The sequence below is a fragment of the Oncorhynchus mykiss genome, chromosome 7, assembly GCF_057628025.1.
Source record: "Oncorhynchus mykiss isolate SJ-2025 chromosome 7, ASM5762802v1, whole genome shotgun sequence".
Taxonomy (NCBI): domain Eukaryota; kingdom Metazoa; phylum Chordata; class Actinopteri; order Salmoniformes; family Salmonidae; genus Oncorhynchus; species Oncorhynchus mykiss.
The window spans coordinates 40,773,980-40,794,346 of record NC_143028.1 but is presented as its reverse complement, the minus strand read 5'-3'; the positions used below and the strand labels follow the sequence as shown (position 1 = coordinate 40,794,346).

Below are 20,367 nucleotides of genomic sequence, written 5' to 3'. Positions count from 1 at the left end.
CTGCTAAACAGCTTGCTGACTTTAAACTGTACTGCATGATTGTAGCAGGTTAACTAATGTGTTAGTTCTAGTAGCTATGTTGACTATGACATTAGCTAATATGGTAACAACGATTTAGGCTGTGTGTAGCAGTTGTGATATGAATGTTTGGCTCTGAATGTTTTTTTCGCCTGGTCACAGACAGCTGATGTGTTGTGCACTGCAGTGCACAAGCGAAGGGAAAATGTTAGAGGAAGGGAGCATGTAGATGTGAGAAGGAATTATATAATGAGCAAAGGGATGATGCTGCTTGTATGTGGCTGCTATGAAAGTGAATCGTGTTTGCGTGTGATCAGGGACGTATATATTCTGCTGATTGTGTTGAACAACGTTTCTTAAAACGGAAGCAAACAGAACGAAACGGGAATAAACATACATGAATTTGTCCAATAGAATCTCTTGTTTGCAACGGTTGGACTAATGATTACACCCTAGATCAGCTAGATGCAGGCAAGAGTGTGCAAGGCATTACTGAATGTGTCACTGTCACCTTGATTCCTCATTTTTCTCTCGACCTTTGCACCTACATTGTAAACTTTAATTAAAAAGCTAGGTTGTAGCAAGCTCATGATGGGTACAGTGAAAATTGGAGCATAATGTAGGAGCCTAAACCTATGGATGTTACATTGAGCTGGGTGAATGGAATATGAATGACAGTCATCCGATATGCTGTAATAGAAATAAGGCTCATACATTTCTTTTTCTTAAACGGCACCGACCACCACTGGATAAGATAGTGTAAAAAAATTACATTTGAACAATTTATCTGCACCATATGTTTGTTAGCTAGCCAGACAGTTTTAGAGGAATGATTTTATACATTTTTCAAATTCACTGCCAATATTCCATTAAAACAATGCCGACAACAAAACAGCTTTCCAATGAAACAAATATATATACACACACATACAGCCTTCGGAAAGTATTCAGACCCCTTTACTTTTTCCATATTGTTATAAAATTGATTAAATAAAACCATTTCATCAGCAATCAGCAACACACAATACCCCCCCCATAATGACAAAGCAAAAACAGGATTTTAGAAATGTTTGCAAATGTATTAAAAACTAAAAAAACGTATTTACATACAGTACCAGTCAAAAGTTTGGACACACCTACTCATTCAAGGGTTTTTCTTTATTTTTACTATTGTATACATTGTAGAATAACAGAGAAGACATCAACACTATGAAAAAAACACATGGAATCATGTAGTAACCAAAAAAAGTGTTCAATGAAAATATACTTTAGATTTTAGATCCTTCAAAGTAGTCACCCTTTGCCTTGATGATAGCTTAGCACACTCTTGGCATTCTCTCAACCAGCTTCATGAGGTAGTTACCTGGAATGCATTTCAGTTCCTTGTTAATAAGTTTGAGCCAATCAGTTGTGTTGTGACAAGGTAGGGGTGGTATACAGAAGATATCCCTATTTGGTAAAAGACCAAGTCCATATTATGGCAAGAACAGCTCAAATAAGCAAAGTGAAATGACAGGCCATCATTACTTTAAGACACGAAGGTCAGTCAACTCGGGACATTTCAAGAACTTTGAAATTGTCTTCAAGTGCAGTCGCAAGAACCACCAAGCTCTATGATGAATATATCATTTATTTGTTTAACACTTTCTTGGTTACTGCATGATTCCATATGTGTTATTTCATAGTTGAAATGTCTTCACTATTATTCTACAATGTAGAAAATAGTGAAAAATAAAGAAAAACTTTTGAATGAGTAGGTGTACAAACTTTGGACTGGTACTGTAAGTATTCAGACCATTTTCTATGAGACTCAAAATTGAGCTCAGATGCATCATGTTTCCATTGATCATCCTTGAGCTGTTTCTACAACTTGATTGGAGTCCATCTGTGGTAAATTCAGTTGATTGGACATGATTTGTGAAGGCACACACCTGTCTATATATAAGTTCCCACAGTTAACAGTGCATGTCAGGGCAAAAACCAAGACATGGGGTCGAAGGAATTGTCTGTAGAGCTCCAAGACAGGATTGTGTTGAGGCACAGATCTGGGGAAGGGTACCAAAGCATTTCTGAAGCATTGAAGGTCCCCAAGAACACAGTGGCCTCCATCATTCTTAAATGGAAGAAGTTTGGAACCACCAAGACTCTTCCTAGAGCTGGCCGCCCAGCCAAACTGAGCAATCGGGAGAGAAGGGCCTTGGTCAGGGAGGTGACAACCAGTAAGAATTCCGTCTCTCACAGACCTGTTAGTTTTTCTTTAAGAAGCCCTCCTGTTCTCCACTCATTACCTGTATTAACTGCACCTGTTTGAGCTCGTTACCTGTATAAAAGACACCTGTCCACACACACAATCAAACAGACTCCAACCTCTCCACAATGGACAAGACGAGAGAGCTGTGTAAGGACATCAGGGATAAAATTGTAGACCTGCACAAGAATGGGATGGGCTACAGGACAATAGGCAAGCAGCTTGGTAAGAAGGCAACAACTGTTGGCGCAATTATTCGAAAATGGAAGAAGTTCAAGATGACGGTCAATCACCCTCGGTCTGGGGCTCCATGCAAGATCTCACCTTGTGGGGCATCAATGATCATGAGGAAGGTGAGGGATCAGCCCAGAACTACACGGCAGGACCTGGTCAATGCCCTGAAGAGAGCTGGGACCACAGTCTCAAAGAAAACCATTAGTAACACACTACGCCGTCATGGATTAAAATCCTGCAGCACACGCAAGGTTCCCCTGCTCAAGCCAGCGCATGTCCAGGCCCGTCTGAAGTTTGCCAATGACCATCTGGATGATCCAGAGGAGGAATGGGAGAAGGTCATGTGGTCTGATGAGACAAAAATAGAGCTTTTTGGTCTAAACTCCACTCGCCGTGTTTGGAGGAAGTAGAAAGATGAGTACAACCCCAAGAACACCATGTATCGCGAGATCTTGGCCAACAACCTCCTTCCCTCAGTAAGAGCATTGGAGATGGGTCGTGGCTGGGTCTTCCAGCATGACAACAACCCAAAACACACAGCCAGGGCAACTAAGGAGTGGCTCCGTAAGAATCATCTCAAGGTCCTGGAGTGGCCTAGCCAGTCTCCAGACCTGAACCCAATAGAAAATCTTTGGAGGGAGCTGAAAGTCCTTATTGCCCAGCGACAGCCCCAAAACCTGAAGGATCTGGAGAAGGTCTGTATGGAGGAGTGGGCCAAAATCCCTGCTGCAGTGTGTGCAAACCTGGTCAAGAACTACAGGAAACGTATGATCTCTGTAATTGAAAACAAAGGTTTCTGTACCAAATATTAAGTTCTGCTTTTCTGATGTATCAAATACTTAATTACTTAAAAATCATACAATATGATTTTCTGGATTTTTGTTGAAGTGTACCTATGAGTGCTTCATTAACAATGGTGTGTTATGTGAAAAGTTGTTTGAAAGTTACCCGGTTTGATGAACTAGTAGATTAATTAACCAGCCAAGCAGATACAAGTAGTAGAATCCTTTTGGTTGTGAAGTGCATTATCAAAAAGCTTTGTTCTTTCTTGGTAACAAAATGCAATTCACCACTTGGCTGTCTATTGTATCACCCTGTCACAGGCCCTACTAGTCAACACCACCTCATAAGTTGAGGAAGTATATTGTTTATGAGGTCTCCCTGCTGCAGTTGTTTGAGAGATGTCCAGTTTGCAGCTGAACATGCAACATAGAGAAGACCAGCTGTGAGGATTTCTATAAAAGGAACAGGGAGGACACTTGAATCAGGTTGGTGACATTTGACCTGGTCAAAGGTCAAAACCATTTAGAGTTTTTTCCCAATTCACCTTCATAACCTAGCCTGGTGGAACCAGCCTGATCGCTGTGTTGACCATTCTATTTCACTGATCTACACTGCGATGACCATCAATGGGGCTCTTGCAAAGACCTCACTAAGACCTTGTCAGATATCATCTATCCTAACTGCCATTGGTAATTGATGTTCACAAATGCATCTATGGAGCCAGCACTTGGAGACCTGCAAGATGTGATGGAGTCTTTTTTAAATTATTGAATTGAATGCTATCAGTCAATATGTGGAGGGAGAAACCCTGTGTATTCTGCACTAGGATCAGGGAACTCCTGTTGTATACAGGACACCACAAAGGAAGGTATGACCACTGACATGTTTGCTAATGTTTGCCATTACCACCAGACAAAATGCCAATAGGCGCAGTAACTGACTTGCCTAGTTAAATAAAGGTTCATTTAAAAAATGTACTACATTTTAAAGTTATCAAAAACACTTAGTTTAAAATATCTACATAAACTCAGCAATTGCATTCTCATATTACTCTGGAGGCTACTAACCTATTCAAAGCGTCCTCTGGCATCTCACCATGCATCTGCCTGTAGTTATTGAACAAAGCCTGCAATAGGTTTGTTTGTTGTAATTGAGTGTGGCGAAACAGCTGCGGGCAAGGTTCTGACACCCCTTATCAAACCACACCCCCAAGCCAACTCACATTTGGCTTCTGTCATGGCCGCCAGCATTTCAGGAGGAGCAAGCCAAAAAAAACGAGGCCAAATCAGTGGATGATTTTTCCCTTTTAAGGAGTACATAATAGTCTTGAGTGTTACCTGACAATTATTCACATAGCGTTGTCATCTGACTAGCGAGTGCTTTGAGGAGACGATTACACACCTCAGGCGTGCTCTGGCTCTGGTACTGCGGCAGCGGGTGTCTGTTTCAATTTAGATACCTCTCAGTCCAATTCCATAACTCATCAGTATTAATAGGCTTGGGTCTATAGGGAACACAATGAGGGCATGACATTGCTGCCGTGATCATCAAGCATCTGTGTCCCCTAGCTAATTTCATTAGGATGGCAATTACCACGTACTGTAAGCGCTCCGTTAATTGTCTAAAAGAGGATGGCCTCCCACAGCAGCAGACATACAACTTCAGCACAGGGCAACAGCTGCTGACACACAGCTACAGCTGACGGGCCACAGCCCCATTCCACATACAGAGCTACAGCTGACAGGCAGGCAGGCTAGGACACGAACACGTACAGTACAGTACGGTTGAGGCAAGGGCAGCATGGTGGACAGCGTTGGCATTCCCTTTCCTCTCAGAGATGACGCCCATGCCATGCCTTCAGAGTGACAGGGACAGTGCCATGGCTATACATGGAAAGTATCCTGACTGCTGCCTCTGTTCAGAAGCAGAGCAGGTGTCTAATCTGTTCCAGACCATGATATCCCGATGGGAACATTTTGTAGTCATAAATCAAATATGAGAGGATTAAAGCACTTCAAATAATCAAGTCTAGCAGTTATGCATAAGTGATCGCTTGATTACTATGCTACATGTCTCGTACGTTGTAGTGTTTACCAAATTAAATAAAGTCTAATAACTTACTCTCCCCCTGTGCTCCAATAAGCTCTCTCTATACAGAATGGTTGCTATTAAGCACACATTCTGCATTCAATCAACCAGGGATGAAACTATAGATTCTGAGAAGGATTTGTATTTTCTTTCCCAGTATGTCTGTGACTGAGAGGTCCCCATTATGTGTTTAAGGAAAGTTCTCTGTGCATATGTTTAATACACACACAAGACTCAATAATACCCCATTAAAGTCATGTGATTAAGCTCCAGTTGGTGAATGAGAGAGAGAGAGAAAAGCTTTTTGTGTGTGGTGGGGCGGTACAGTCAAGCCCTGCTTTGTGCAGCCTGGCAAGGGGTGGAGGAAAGGGAGAGGGGTCAGGGGGTCAGTACTGCCAACACCGCCCCATTGAGATGTCTGTTATGACCAGGGATTTGGGACCTGGTTCTCTGCTTTCCAGGACACTGCTCTGAGGCCTACTGGAGGCCTGTGACAAACCCTGTGTGCATAACCCAGATGCCTCTGAGCTGAGGGGGCTGAGGGGGTGGGACGCAGGCCATGGTGTCAGCCGCACACTGTCTGCCCTCATCAAATAAGCCCCCGGCCCCAAGGGATTGTGGGTGCTGCTGAGATTTGCAAAGGCAGAGGCTGTTAGAGAGAGGAAAAATGAACTGGAGTTGCAGGGTTTTAATATGATATGCAAGAGATGGAGGTCATGAATGGCTGATCTCTGTGGGGGTCCTAAGAGACAGACAAAGACAGGGAGAGAGTAAAGAAGCGAGAGAGAGAGAGGAGACAGAGAGAGAGAGAGACAGAAAGACAGATAATGGTTCATATAACATGTATGCTGACATCTCATACTTGATTGTCTAACTCCTCTGACATACTGTATTTGTTTAGGAAGTAACTTTATTCTATAAAAATGACATGAGTGTCATGCTATTTCTGGTCAACAAAACATCCCTGTTCAGTCATGTTGTAAAATACGCTTTTCTTGTCTCGTTTTATTCAACACAATAGCAAAATGCCTGTTTTTATTTATAGCCATGTTCAGCAATGACATCGTCCTTGTTCTGTAAATATAGATGAATTACCACCATCATGCATCCAATTTCCACAGTAATGTGAATGGTGTCCAGAGGAAGGTCTGTAGGGACCCAGTGAAAAGGTTATTCTGAATGCTAAACTAGGGCTGTGGCGGTCATGAAGCTTTGTCCGCCGGTGATTGTCAAGCAAATGACTGCCGGTCTCTCGGTAATTGACCATTAATTAACATAAACACATTTAGCATCTCCTGGTTTTCACGCATAGCCTACAAGCCACTGATGCAGACCTTTGGAACATCTACATTTTAACAAGTATAATAAATCCACTTAATATACCCTACACAATACATTCATAATTTATTTTAAACATGATATGAAGAAAATGTAGTATATTTCAGAAGAACAGAATAGCATACTCTTGTTCTTATGTTAGGCCCCGATCTGGCTATGCCATATGGCTGTGGGCTGCACTAGTTAATTTAGCAGACAAGATTTGCTTAGAAGTCTGTGGCATTATTGTATAGTATGAAGAATACAATTTAACATAGCTGAATAAAATAGGATGTTTTCTCCGAACAATTTCTGAGGGAGTGCGCGCATTCTGTGTTGAGCGGTTAACAAAGAAACATATTCTCAATTTCTAGTTATTTATGCAAATTTAATTGTGATACAAATGTTGGGCTATATGTTTAGATGTTTTATACAATCTAAGGCTGCATGATGAATGTTGAAAGCCATGAGCTCTGCTTTGTTTCTTGCACAGGCTGCACACACTTCATCAGTCTCTCATTCACAATTTGACAAGCACTTGATAATGCCTCGAATTTCCCGGTGGCATCCCCCTAGTGTGGCCGTAATGCCCCATAAAAAAATCTATACATTTTGTGGACAGCGGCCGTTGTTGATATAATAATTATAATTCCCTTCTCCCAGCTGCATGTTCCCGAAGTACCTATCACTCGCATAGCTCTCTCAGATATCGTAATTGTTATTAGCCAATTCCGACACGTGATCAGGTTCTCCTCACAGGCATCTATCTCAGCTCTTGAAGTAGGCTAGAAGTAAAAGACAGACCCATCAAGGATGCAACTGCGCGCATCCTCTTATCGAATTCCAAGGCGCGTATTTAAGATGTTAGAACGGTCCATATTTACTTTTCGTCAGCCAACAAGATGAGTAGGCTTAACGAACAGCAAAACCACTAGCCTATGTCAATCTACTATCCACCACAGTACAAAAGTTAACGTATTCTATTGCGAGAAATCAATATTCCAAACATAGGTCTGGGACAGTTGTGGAATGTGATAGATCCCAAATTAATGCAACCACTCACATCCAAAAACGTTTTAAAAGCAATGAGGCTGATGCAACAGATCAGAACGTTTATCTTAAAAATGTTGATCAACTATTAGGCTATTTCTTCACATTATGAGCGCAGCAATGCACACACGGTAGTAGGCTATGCGCAAATGTTCTAAAATGAAATTAATTAGCAGGAAAACGCCATTCTCAAAAGTGACCACAAATTCCACTATGCATGTAATGCTTTATTATAAAGGTACATTTTAATGGTGAAAATTATCTTCCCCAAACTTGAAACTCACTTGCCAATTATGTATGCCAGTTAGGCTCTACACCGGTTGTAAAGCAGATTAACATGCTTAATTTTAAGAAGTTGTTTGGCCACTTTAGTTGTGATAAAAACCTTATCAAAACATATAGGCCTATGGGCTAAGCTACATCAGTTGAGGGACTATGATCTGAAAAAGTCGCAAAAAAGGCATGCGCTGTTTCTTGCCTTACTACATAAAAGCTGGGCATCATTCACAAGTGAAAGGCTAATATTGTCACCCATCAGACTATTCTTGGTTTAATATTGTCTTTACATATGATATGTGTGTGAAATTTTTTTGATTTAGAATGGACCATTTTCATGAACGTGTCTCAGAACATGTTGCGCACTTAAATAGCGAATGGAGGACGCTTTTCCCATGGTTCATTTTCATGCCAGCCAGGTACGCTATACTCCTGTTGTAAAGCGAAGCAATGTGTTTAACATTAGGAATGTTGAGAAATAAATATAGTAGGCCTAGCCTATAGAAAGCTGATGGGATACTCCTCTTTTTAATAGAGGCCATCAAACTTTGTTTTCTCACGCAATTGCATAGCCTATAGAAATGTTGCACAACATAAGCTTGTGGACTCATGAAATGTTTGATTTTCGATTACATTTGCATTGATGTCAGAGTGATTAGAGGGACAAGAGAGTGCTGAATACCAGGTAGTTAGCAAGTTTGGTAGGCTACTAATGACCATCAGCAGCATCAGAGCTTGAAGAAGCCTAGTTACCGTGACTAAACGGTCACATGGAATTTGACTGTGGTCATGACTCGTGACTACCGGTGTGGCGGTAATACGGTAACAGCCCTATGCTAAACCAACTGTCAAGTACGCAGACACACACAGTAGAAATATAGTATTGTCAATGCTAAAAATCAATGCTTCAAAGAACTAAATAACCATCACACGTAATACGTACATCTCTCCAGTTAAACTCAACCCCATCATATCACTTACTGACTTATTTGATACACTGCTCTTTCTTGTCCTTGTACAAAGATATCATCGATTAGAGAGTGTTTGCCAGGTGATAACTACTATAACTATTAGATATTGTAATGAGACTATCAAACAATCCTCTAACTAAATAATCAGATCAATTACACAGCTTTATCAGGGCAGCAAAACATGCATAGGGAAGCAAAACATGCATTGGGAATACAGACAGAGTGACAATGAAAACCTCAGAGTGTGGATTTCATAGACAAAACAGTCCCTGAGGTATTATGGGAAAAAATGCTAGCGGATACACAGCAGTCAATTTGGATTAGTCACCATTGGTCCATTGCAGCAAACCACCAATGTGACAGAGGACCTCTCAATCTGTCACAGTGTGAACACTTATCCCAGGGTCTGTCTAGTCCACTTCGGCGGGGAACTGAGCTTTTGGAGAATCACGGTTTGGCATGGAAGGGTGCTATGGTGTGGGGTTCATAAGTGCTGAGCGTAGTAGCAGACTACTTATGATACTCTACAATCCCTGGAAAGGATTTATAACTCACCGTCTCATATGTACACACAAGCACAACATATACAGCAAGACATTTGATTCCATACTGCTTACAGTTAAGCATAGGTGGTTTGTAGTGTCAAAAGTGCCAACGGGTAAACCTGTCTGTTTTGACTTTGTTACAGCAGGCTACAACAATGATCTTGACAAACTTATCCCTGAAGGGTAGCATATCTTTCAAACATAAACAAGGTCACCACCCTGCACCCTTATACACAACCTCCCTCCTCTGTCTCTGAATTCTCCCTCAGGGGTGAATGTTACTTAACCATTGTGTGGATGCCACCGGTTGCCACCCTCTTATGGGAGGGTGGTGAGATTGTCTCTACTGCATGATTCCGAGGCATCCAGCTTTAGAGCCAAGCCCACTGCATCAGGTTTTCTCAATGTCCAGTCAAGGTATACAAGCTAGATCTGCTTAGGCTTTTATAAAGCTAGCCAGCTTCTGTTAGCATCACATTCCAGGTCAGGCTTTATCCTTACTACAACGGCGGATATTGCTCTTCCGCCTGCTGCTAAGTCAGGCAGGCCAATTGCCTGGGAGAAGAAGGAAAAATCACATTGCAAAATAATGCATTTTAACCTATTCATTGATGGAATACCATATGATGGAAATACATTAGACTGGCCATGCTTGTCGGTCTATAGGTAATTTGCATCATTTTGTGGAATTCAATTTGCGATTGTGTACAGTATGTTAGTTATGCATCTTATGTATCACACGCGTACAGCATACAGATAGACTTTGAGCGGGAAATCTCAAACAGCATCTCAAACAGCAGATGCATAGACAACAGAAGGCAGGCTTCATCAGCGAGTCACACACCACTTTGCAATGAACTGTAGGCAGTAGGCTATGCATTTTCAAAACATGTACTTAAATTGTTTGAAACCTGAATGTGTACCTTGGTTTAAAGTAGCCTAGCCAAAATCAGACCACATCCGTGGAGGTAATTATTTTATATAAACTTTCTTTCATTGTCCAGTGACCAAAAGCACAATCCTAGTCATATTAGCAAACCATGCAAATTGCTGCGTATTAGATATTTTAATCTCTTACACATGAAACAGCTCACATGTGCTGTGTGCTTTTGGCAACGGTGTTTTCCCGCTAATTGCTTTATGGAACGAACATTTTCCCGTAGCCGATACTGCCTTGTGCGCATTGCTGCGCTTATAATGTGAATAAATAGCCTAATAGTTTATCAATATTTTAAGCTCAACTTTCTGATCTGTTTACATTCACAACAAGTAGGCAAGGTCTACTTGTTGTATGAATTTGGGATCTATCATCCCACAACTGTCCCTGAGTCTGTTTGGAATTATTTCGACACAAGCTGACTGTTAAGGATCCAAATATTCTGTGTGTATCCTGTGTGTGTATTTCTTTTCTCTCCTTCTCCCCTCCTCACAGGTGGCAATCATCATTCCCCAATCACATCCCCTTTCCCTTGGTTTAAAAACCCATTCAGTTGTTTCCTCTGGAGCTCCATCTCTCTGTCAATCTCTCCGTAGTTCTCTGGTTTTGTTTTCGCTACTACATGTCACTTTGTCCCCACCTGTGAGTATTGTTTTTGTTATGGTGTTTGATGGTGGGAAAAGGGGGTACTAAGACAAGTCGCCCATGGGCATACACTACCCGTAGGTAAACTTTGTTTAAAACACTAGTTAGAACTGGGCGGACCACCCACTGTATTTTTGGTTAGTTAGCTCTATTGAAGTAGGCTAGTCTAATTTAGGGGTGTTTTCGGACATTTGTTTCTTTCCTTGGGTCCAGCTCAGCCCCTTTTCCTGCCCCCCTTTACTGTGTGTTTAGAAATAAAACCTGAGCGTTTGACGGTAACTTAGTTGTCTGTGATATTCGTTCTCACCGTTACTTTGTCACTATTACACCTTGCATGAGTTATGTTACCCCCCCCCCCCCCCCCCTAGACTGCCGGGCCAAATGGATTAGTAACACTGACCAATAGAATAGGTCAACTTTTCTACTATTTGTATTTTATTTATTTAACGAGGCAAGTCAGTTAACCTCTAGGGGATCTGTGTCTCTATACAGGAACTGGTTACTGCAGTTTGAACCGCTGCTGTTTTTGGTTTTAAATATGCTTAAGTATCAAAAGTAAATGTAGTTGCTAAAATATACTTAAGTATAAAAAGCAAAAGTACAAATAATTAAATTCCTTATATTAAGTAAACCAGACAGCACAATTTATTTTTTTATTTACAGATAGCCAGGGTCACACAACACTCAGACATCATTTACAAACAAAGTATTTGTGTTTAGTGAGTCCTCCAGATCAGAGGCAGTAGGGATGACCAGGGGATGTTCTCTTGATAAGTGTGCAAATTGGACCATTTTCTGTCCTGCTGGGAATTCAAAATGTAACAAGTACTTTTGGGTGTCAGGGAAAATGTATGGAGTAAAAAGTACATTTTAAATTAGTACTTCAGGCATTAGACAAGCTATTTAGGAATGTAGTGAAGTAAATGTTGTCAAATAGTAAAGTATTTTTACTTAAGTACTTTACACCATTGTCTGTAGCATTGAATTGTCTAGGAAGTGACCAAGCCTGTTTGAACCCTACACTACAGTGTGGAGCCACCCATAACAGTATCAAAAGACAGTATACCATTGAAGAACTCTCTATATTGTCTATCACAATGTATTCGTGTGTCTTTATATCAATCTCAGTGTTCCCTTTGTAACAGGCCCGTATTCCCATATAGCTGTCTTCCTGTAGCAGTGATCAGGACTCTCATTGTATTGAATGGATCAGCAGGGTGCTGGTCCATGGGGCAGGTATTCCCCTGTCCTCTCTGCAGCAGTGAGGGTGGCTGACTGCTTGCTACTGGCTACCTGCTTAGTAGCTTGCTTCTGTGAATGTGAAGAAGTGGGGAGGGACAGCAGTGTGGAGGGGGAAAGGACAGGTGGCCTCTACTGAGGGAGGGAGGGGGTCTCACAGAACACAACATTAATGAGGCAGGGCTCATCCAAGCGTGGGATATACACATTGTCTTCCATCTGCCAAACAGCACAGATATTACTCCTAAAATCAACAACATATACACATTTCATGATCAGTACAGTCTTCCAATATGAGCAAACAGAGTATACGCTTGTCCAAGGAGAGGCAATCTCGCAAACACAAAACAATAAGAATAAAGAGTACACTTCAGGCATTAGACAAGCTATTGAGGAAAACTCAATATATCACAGGTTCAGAGGGCTCTGTAGCTCGCTAGCCATGTCTTTACCAAGCAAACCCCTCCAGCAGTAACCATGCGAAACACTCACATGGGGATTTAACCACTGAGCAGTATTGATCACTCTGGTTTCAAGGCTTTGGGGTATGTCTGCTCCCTGAACACATCTGCCTCCGTGAACATCTCTATTGCTGCTACAGTGAGAGAATAATGGCTGCTCGGGTCTCTCCATCCATATCCATCCCCCCAATCAGCACAGAGTTCTCTCAGTGGTCATTATCATTCAGGCCCTCAAAAACCTCCTAAATGAGCACTCCAGCTCATCTCTCTCTCTCTCGTGTGTGTGTGTGTGAGAGAGAGATAGTGAGAGTAATAAAAAAGGGAGACACACACAGAGACACGGTAATTACAGGAAGGATCATCGACAGCTCCCCCCAGTTTGCAGGCAAAGCAGCAGGATACTAAAGCATCCGCAGACAGACACAGAGCAAGGGCCAGGGATGGGGTCTGCTTTGTTGGTATTCTCAGTTCCCAAGCCTCAGTGTAATTGAGTGCTGGTCTGCAACACTGAGAATGAGACAAACAATAACAAAAGGATGGTGCTTTCTACACTGTGGTGCGGCTAATGTTGGCTCTTCTCAAGGGAATTATTACCCTATAGCCTCTGGCCTTCCTCAGTGCACAGCCATTGCCAGTGGTACCCCTGGGGAAGAGGTTGGTCTATAGCTCAGGCTCCATCTTACTCCTGTTAAAAGCCTACCTATACAACACAATACCCACTGAGAGGTGGAAGGTGACCAAATGTACACGCAGCATAGTTTCTCAAAGCAACAAAGTTCATTCTTAGAGCTCCCTATAAATAGGCATATAAAAGATAGGTCAATAACAAGCTATTTTCCATTTTGTGTACGAATGGGGCCATACCCAAAGACGGAGTGTCTGGAATTTGGATGCTTGGAATTGTGACATTACCCACATTATTCCCATGAGACAGGGGCACTTAATGTGAAGTGCCTCAGTCAATGTCCACTGACACAAATGGGTAATCTATAAATCCATCCTTATATCCATCCTCTAAATTATGTATAAGGAAATGCATGTGCTCTGGGAATTTTGGGTGGAATTTGTCCACAAACTGGCAATCCTCTCTCCTCCTTAAATAGATTGCCTGTTGGCTTAATGCATTCTCTTTCATCTAAATGATATGGGCCCTGCCTCCCAAAGGACTTCCATGCCAGCTGAGGAGCCCCTTTCAGGCCGAATCCCTGTGCTTTCTACTCTGCATCGCACTGAACACCAAAGCATGAAATGTGTCACAGTAGGGGATTCAAACCTTCCACTCACGTAAGAGGATGAGTACAGTCACTCAAATCATAACAGAAAAAAATCGAACAGGACAAATAAGCACATTTTGCTTCCTAAATGTCTGCTAAATCAAACAAAAGCATTCTGTTTATTTATGTGTTTCAAAAGACTGTGCCTAAATTGACAAAGGGCCTAGAGGTCGACCGATTATGATTTTTCAACGCCAATACCGATTATTGGAGGGCCAAAAAAAAGCCAATACCGATTAAATCAGACATTTTTTTAAATATTTTTTTTATTTGTAATAATGACAATTACAACAATACTGAATGAACACTTATTTTAACTTAATACATCAACAAAATCAATTTACCCTTAAATAAATAATGCAAAATCAAAGTGTTGGAGAAGAAAGTAAAAGTGCAATATGTGCCATGTAAGAAAGCTAACGTTTAAGTTCCTTGCTCAGAACATGAGAGCATATGAAAGCTGGTGGTTCCTTTTAACTTGAGTCTTCAATATTCACAGGTAAGAAGTTTTAGGTTGTAGTTATTATAGGAATTATAGGACTATTTCTCTCTCTACCATTTGTATTTCATTAACCTTTGACTATTGGATGTTCTTATAGGCACTTTAGTATTGCCAGTGCAACAGTATAGCTTCCGTCCCTCTCCTCGCTCCTACCTGGGCTCGAACCAGGAACACAACGACAACAGCCACCCTCGAAGCAGCGTTACCCATGCAGAGCAAGGGAAACAACCACTCCAAGTCTCAGAGCGAGTGATGTTTGAAACGCTATTAGCGTGCACCCCGCTAACTAGCTAGCCATTTCACATCAGTTACACCAGCCTAATCTCGGGAGTTGATAGGCTTGAAGTCATAAACAGCTGCTGGCAAACGCACGAAAGTGCTGTTTGAATGAATGCTTACAAGCCTGCTGCTGCCTACCATCGCTCAGTCAGACTGCTCTATCAAATCAGACTTAGTTATAACATGATAACACACAGAAATACGAGCCTTAGGTCATTAATATGGTCGAATCCTGAAACTATTATCTCGAAAACAAGACGTTTATTCTTTCAGTGAAATACGGACCCGTTCCATATTTTATCTAACCAGTGGCATCCATAAGTTTAAATATTGCTGTTACATTGCACAACCTTCAATGTTATGTTATAACTACGTACATTTCTGGCAAATTAGGTGACCCAAACTGTTGCATATACACTGACTCTGTGTGCAATGCAAGAGAAGTGACACAATTTCACCTGGTTAATATTGCATGCTAACCTGGATTTCTTTTAGATAAATGTGCTGGTTTAAAAATATTGATTGATGTTTATTGTTAGGTACACATTGGAGCAACGATCTGCACCGCATCGATTATATGCAACGCAGGACACGCTAGATAACTACACATGGTTGATGATATTACTAGTTTAACTAGTGATTATGATTGATTGATTGATTTTTTTATAAGATATGTTTAATGCTAGCTAGCAACTTACCTTGGCTCACTGCATTCACGTAACAGGCAGTCTCCTCGTGGAGTGCAATGTAATCAGGTGGTTAGAGCATTGGACTAGTTAACTGTACGGTTGCAAGATTGAATCCCCCGAGCTGAGGTAAAAATCTGTCGTTCTGCCCCTGAACGAGGCAGTTAACCCACCGTTCCTAGGCCGTCATTGAAAATAAGAAGTGTTCTTAACCGACTTGCCTAGTTAAATAAAGATTAAATAAAAAGGTGTCAAATATATATATATATATATATATTTTTTTTAATCTGCCAAATCGGTCTCCAAAAATACCGATTGTTATGAAAACTTGAAATCTGCCCTAATTAATCGGCCATTCCGATTAATCGGTCGACCTCTAAAAGGGACATTTCAGAATGTCCATGGTTTAGTACATGAAAATAAGTTAGACTATTTGTTATACACAGGATGTCCTGTGAAAGGACAAAAGCAGACGTAAAACAAGGAAAAGGTCCAGAGATAACCAACCACACAGGCAGTATAAGAGCCAACAAGAGAGTCCTGTTGACAGTGTTAACCATGTTTGTGACAGTTCCCTTCCTTGAGAGACTGGGAGCACAGAGGGCATTAAGTGCAAATAATTTGATGTTTTTCTGTTTGCATTGTATGTATATTTCACAGTAATTTCACCCCCTTGTCTCTTGCATGATCTCTGGCATAAAAACAAACAATGAACCCTGCCAAACTCCCAATTGGAACTCTAATTATTTACTGCAACTCTTAACTCAGCTTTCCTTTCTGGACAACCCTGCCATCTACAGTGGGAGGGGCTTTGAATTGATTTCCACTGCTAAGCCTAAAGATTACAGTTGACCCACAAACAGGCATTGACCAGCACTGCTTTGGGGCATGAACTTACATTAGGCACTACCATAATCAAGTTGAGTAGCCACACTAGTAGGCCTATTCATTAAATCAATCATACTGAACTGGAGAAAATATTTGAAATTCTCCAAAGTTCATAACTTTGAGAAGAGAGAGGTCATTAACTTATTGCATTAGTCTTTTTTCCCCTATTTTGTATTTTTGTCGTAATTATGTAGTCAGTAAAGGGTTCAGAGTATTGCCTGTAGACTAGAATGCCCTGTTCGGAAAATCTATTCAACAGGACCTGCTCACTCTGTCAGATTACATGATTTGTACAAACCTGCATGACCACAGTATCGAATAACTACCAATCTTCCTGTTCAATGTGCATGAAAAACATTCAAATGATAGGTGCGTGGGAAAAACAGAAAATGCTAGCGACCAAATCTTAAGACAAAAGAAAGGATTGGTCTAAAGGTGAGAAATCACACTATTCCCAGGACCAGGTTGTGTTGGATGGATGGAATCTTCTGTGACAGTTAATAGCTTTATTGAATTGGAAGCGCTGAGCCCATTAAAAGCAACTGAACATCCTAGACTAAAGTTAACACAATGCTGTCCTGCTTTTGTACTCTACTGTAATTACTGTAATGTGTGTGTGTACACGTTTTACTGTAATTGTGAGTACCAGAAGTCCTTACAAGAATAGCAAACCAACAACAATTCTGAGAAGTGAGGACATTTTGCCAGACCTCACTTGTAAAAAGGCTTCGGGTTAGGTTCAGGGTTAGATTTCAAATGAAGGTTACGGAAAATAGGATTTTGAATGGGAATCAATTGTTGGTTGCCAAAAAGTCCTCACAAGTTTAATAAGACAAAGCTCTGCGTCTGTCTCTGCGTCTGTCTCTGCGGGCCTGTGTAACACTTACTTTATGAACTGCAAATTCAATATTGACCCCTTTACAAACCAACCTCATGCTTTTTTTTCAATATCACTGTAGCGACAGGCACATTAGCACTGTATAGCTTAACATGTATAGCTATTTCAACGACCATTGCATGACACCAGTGAACTGAGGTAAGCGAGTGAACTGAGCTACTGAGGTAAACTGAGGTTTGCGAATCAAACTTTGTACTGCTGTTTACAGTTAGTTGTGGCTTTACTGTACTATAAAGTTCCTACTTTGAGTAGCCTATGCGTAGCCTACAATTGCACTTTATTTCATTACAATCAAATGTGTGTTATGGCCTTATTTTGGTACTTGAGTCCAGAGTGACACAAGACTCGTACAGGATATCACATGCTCTCTCTCCCATTGTTGGTCTTTCCCAGGAAACAGGAAACTCAGGCAGAAGTTGTAAGTCTGTGGCTGGATGTTTGTTTGTGTCTGTCCATGTCTGTGAGCGTTGTCTGTTATGTCTTTATTGTCCCCCTGGACTTCCATATAGGATTTACCCCCGTGTTTTACCCAAAAGGCCGGCACCCGTGTCTCACTGGGCCATGGCTTCGGTGGACCTGCTCTCTTGGGGCCAAAGTCAGGCCACTGGTACTTTTCAGATAAAATTTACATAACAATGGTTAACTGTGAACTTTAACACCTTCTCACAAAGCAACTGCTTTGATCATGTAATTGATTCTGCTCTTCACAAGTCGTCACTGTCAGCCCTAGATATGGAAACACGATTTCCCTAGTATAACATTAGGGTGTATACACTAGTGTAAAACTGGTGTTACAGTCGAAAAGCAGCATGTGTGCATGTTTACAACATATTTACAAGAAAACAAGCATGTTTTGGTGTGGTACATCAGTCTGTCATGCAACCTGGTCTCGGAGCATTTTGTGTTATTCTGTACGTAAATGTATTTTAGTATTATGTTACGTTTCGTATGGTTTGTATTAATTTGTGGATATCTGTCACCCATTTCGAATGTGACAAATTAAAATTTGTATTATCTGTTACGAATTTGCTAAACATATGATATGTTACGAATTCTAGCTAGGTGGTTAACGTTAGCTAGCTGGCTAAAGTTAGCTAGACTAGGGACTAGGTGCTAGGGTTACGTTAATGAATTAGTTTAAAGGGTTAGAAAAAGTGTTAGCTAAAAGGGTTCAGGTTGGGAGAAGGGTTAGCTAACATGCAAAGTAGCTAAAAAGTACAAAGTAGTTGAAAAGTTGCTAATTAGCTTAAGTTGTCCCTGATGAGATTCGAACTCGCAACCTTTGAGTTGTTAGACGTTCGCGTTATACGCCCACCCTACTTTTTTTCTTCTATTTTTTAACTTAAGTATCCTTCTCTGTCTTAGGTAACCATAGCAAGCGTGGTGAGTCTGAGACCAGGCTTGGTCATCACCTGATGTGTATGTTCTCTTCTCAAATTGGTAGATAATGAGCTGGGTCAATACATGACATTTTTGTACAACGTCTAAGTAGTAATAATATTATTATTATTATTATTATTATTATTATTAAGTATTCATATTGTAGGTTCCTAGCTTGTTTAAAATATTTAAGTATATAACATGTGCCAAGTAATGCACAACGCAACAGGATAATGGAATAGAACTGAGGGAGAAAACACAGAGCAAGTACCAGCTTAGGTTGGTTTATTGCTGAAGAAAAACAAAATCTCCGCGTGTAGCCTACACAAACAGGTGAAACTATAACTTATACCATAAATAAGTTGGGCTTGGCACAAATTACCGATGTTTGCTAGCCTCATCAGTATTGATATCGATAAACGTTGCTTAAATTATCAATAACTGGGCAGTTCCTTACCTTGTCTTTATTGTCGCCGTTATGATCGAATTGAGCTCCAGGACTCTTTGTATGAACATAAGGTTTTTACCAGCACGGATAAAAACAAATTATTCCACCGGGTTTCTCTTCTGCTGTAACCAAGTAAAACTCATAAAGGTACAATTAACCGCTGATCTTTCTCTATAGACAACTGATCTGTTGGAGCCAGGAAGCAAAGCTGCCGGTGCATATCCTTATCGCGCACAGTTCCACCCATCCACACCCCGCCTCCTCCCCTCCTACCTTCAGCCAATTCACAGAACAGACGAACTTCCCACTAGCTGTGCCAGAAACGCGCTCTCCATTGCGTAAACGCACGCTCCACGCACAAGCGATGTGGGACCTGCTGAACCACCCGTATCAACAAAGCTCTGCAAGCTGCTCTGGTCTGCTCTGCTCTGCATTGCATGTAACATACTATAGCTAGCTACAGTGGTTGAAATATTGAATGATCTATTAATCATGCTGGTCATTCACATTAGTACACGTTGAACAAACGTTGCATCCATCAGTTATCAGAAAAGAACTAAGCCCACCTGATGAAACATGTTTTATCCCATCGTTTTAAAGTGTTGATGGTAGAGAGCTGAATGTGTCCTTTCCTGTGAAACCTACATTTACATGTCAAGATATTTGCAGGTGCACATCATTCAATTACACTGCCTTTTCACTTGTATCGAAGAGAAGATTTTCTTTGCAGATCACATAAATTTGGATTTTGGTTTCAGGGGAATATAATGACAAGATATCAGTCCTGTCCCGACCTGTGATTTCACACATGGCTGGTTATGTGGAGATGATGCTGCTGCTCTCTCACATACATTCATCTTGATCTCAGTGATAGTCTAACCAATGGGGTAATGAGTTTTCTGGAATTTGTCTGCAGAATGTCCCACTTTTATGGGCACAGATAGACCAAGAGAGATTGTTTTTCTCATACAGTGAACAATGATTTATCTATTAGGTGAAAAAGTAAGCTGGTAGAATTTAAAATTATGAATTAGTAGCTTTTAACAAGCCCATTACTAAAATAGATATTGACTGAGTACTTGGTCAGTAGAATTTATGTGAATGTGCAAAATGGGTATCTTTCAACTGACAGAATTGTGAAACAAGTTATAAGGGGAAGGAAGGAAGTGCCAGATCATTGTGGAGTGTGAACAATGGAAA

At 41.0% G+C, this 20,367-nt stretch overlaps 1 protein-coding gene across 4 annotated transcripts in view; it reads right to left on the bottom strand.

Annotated features, from left to right (window-relative positions):
- Positions 1–19,453, bottom strand: part of LOC110527879 (FERM domain-containing protein 4B) — a 62,671-nt gene extending 43,218 nt beyond the window's left edge. For 2 of the 4 annotated variants that reach the window (XM_090240965.1, XM_090240968.1), the window contains exon 1: positions 19,177–19,423. The gene's annotated coding sequence lies outside the window, so the exon portion shown is untranslated. Of the gene's footprint in view, positions 1–19,176 lie in introns of all 4 variants that reach the window. The other 2 variants (XM_090240967.1, XM_036983367.2) reach the window with 2 other exon arrangements.
- Positions 19,454–20,367: the final 914 nt, after the last annotated feature.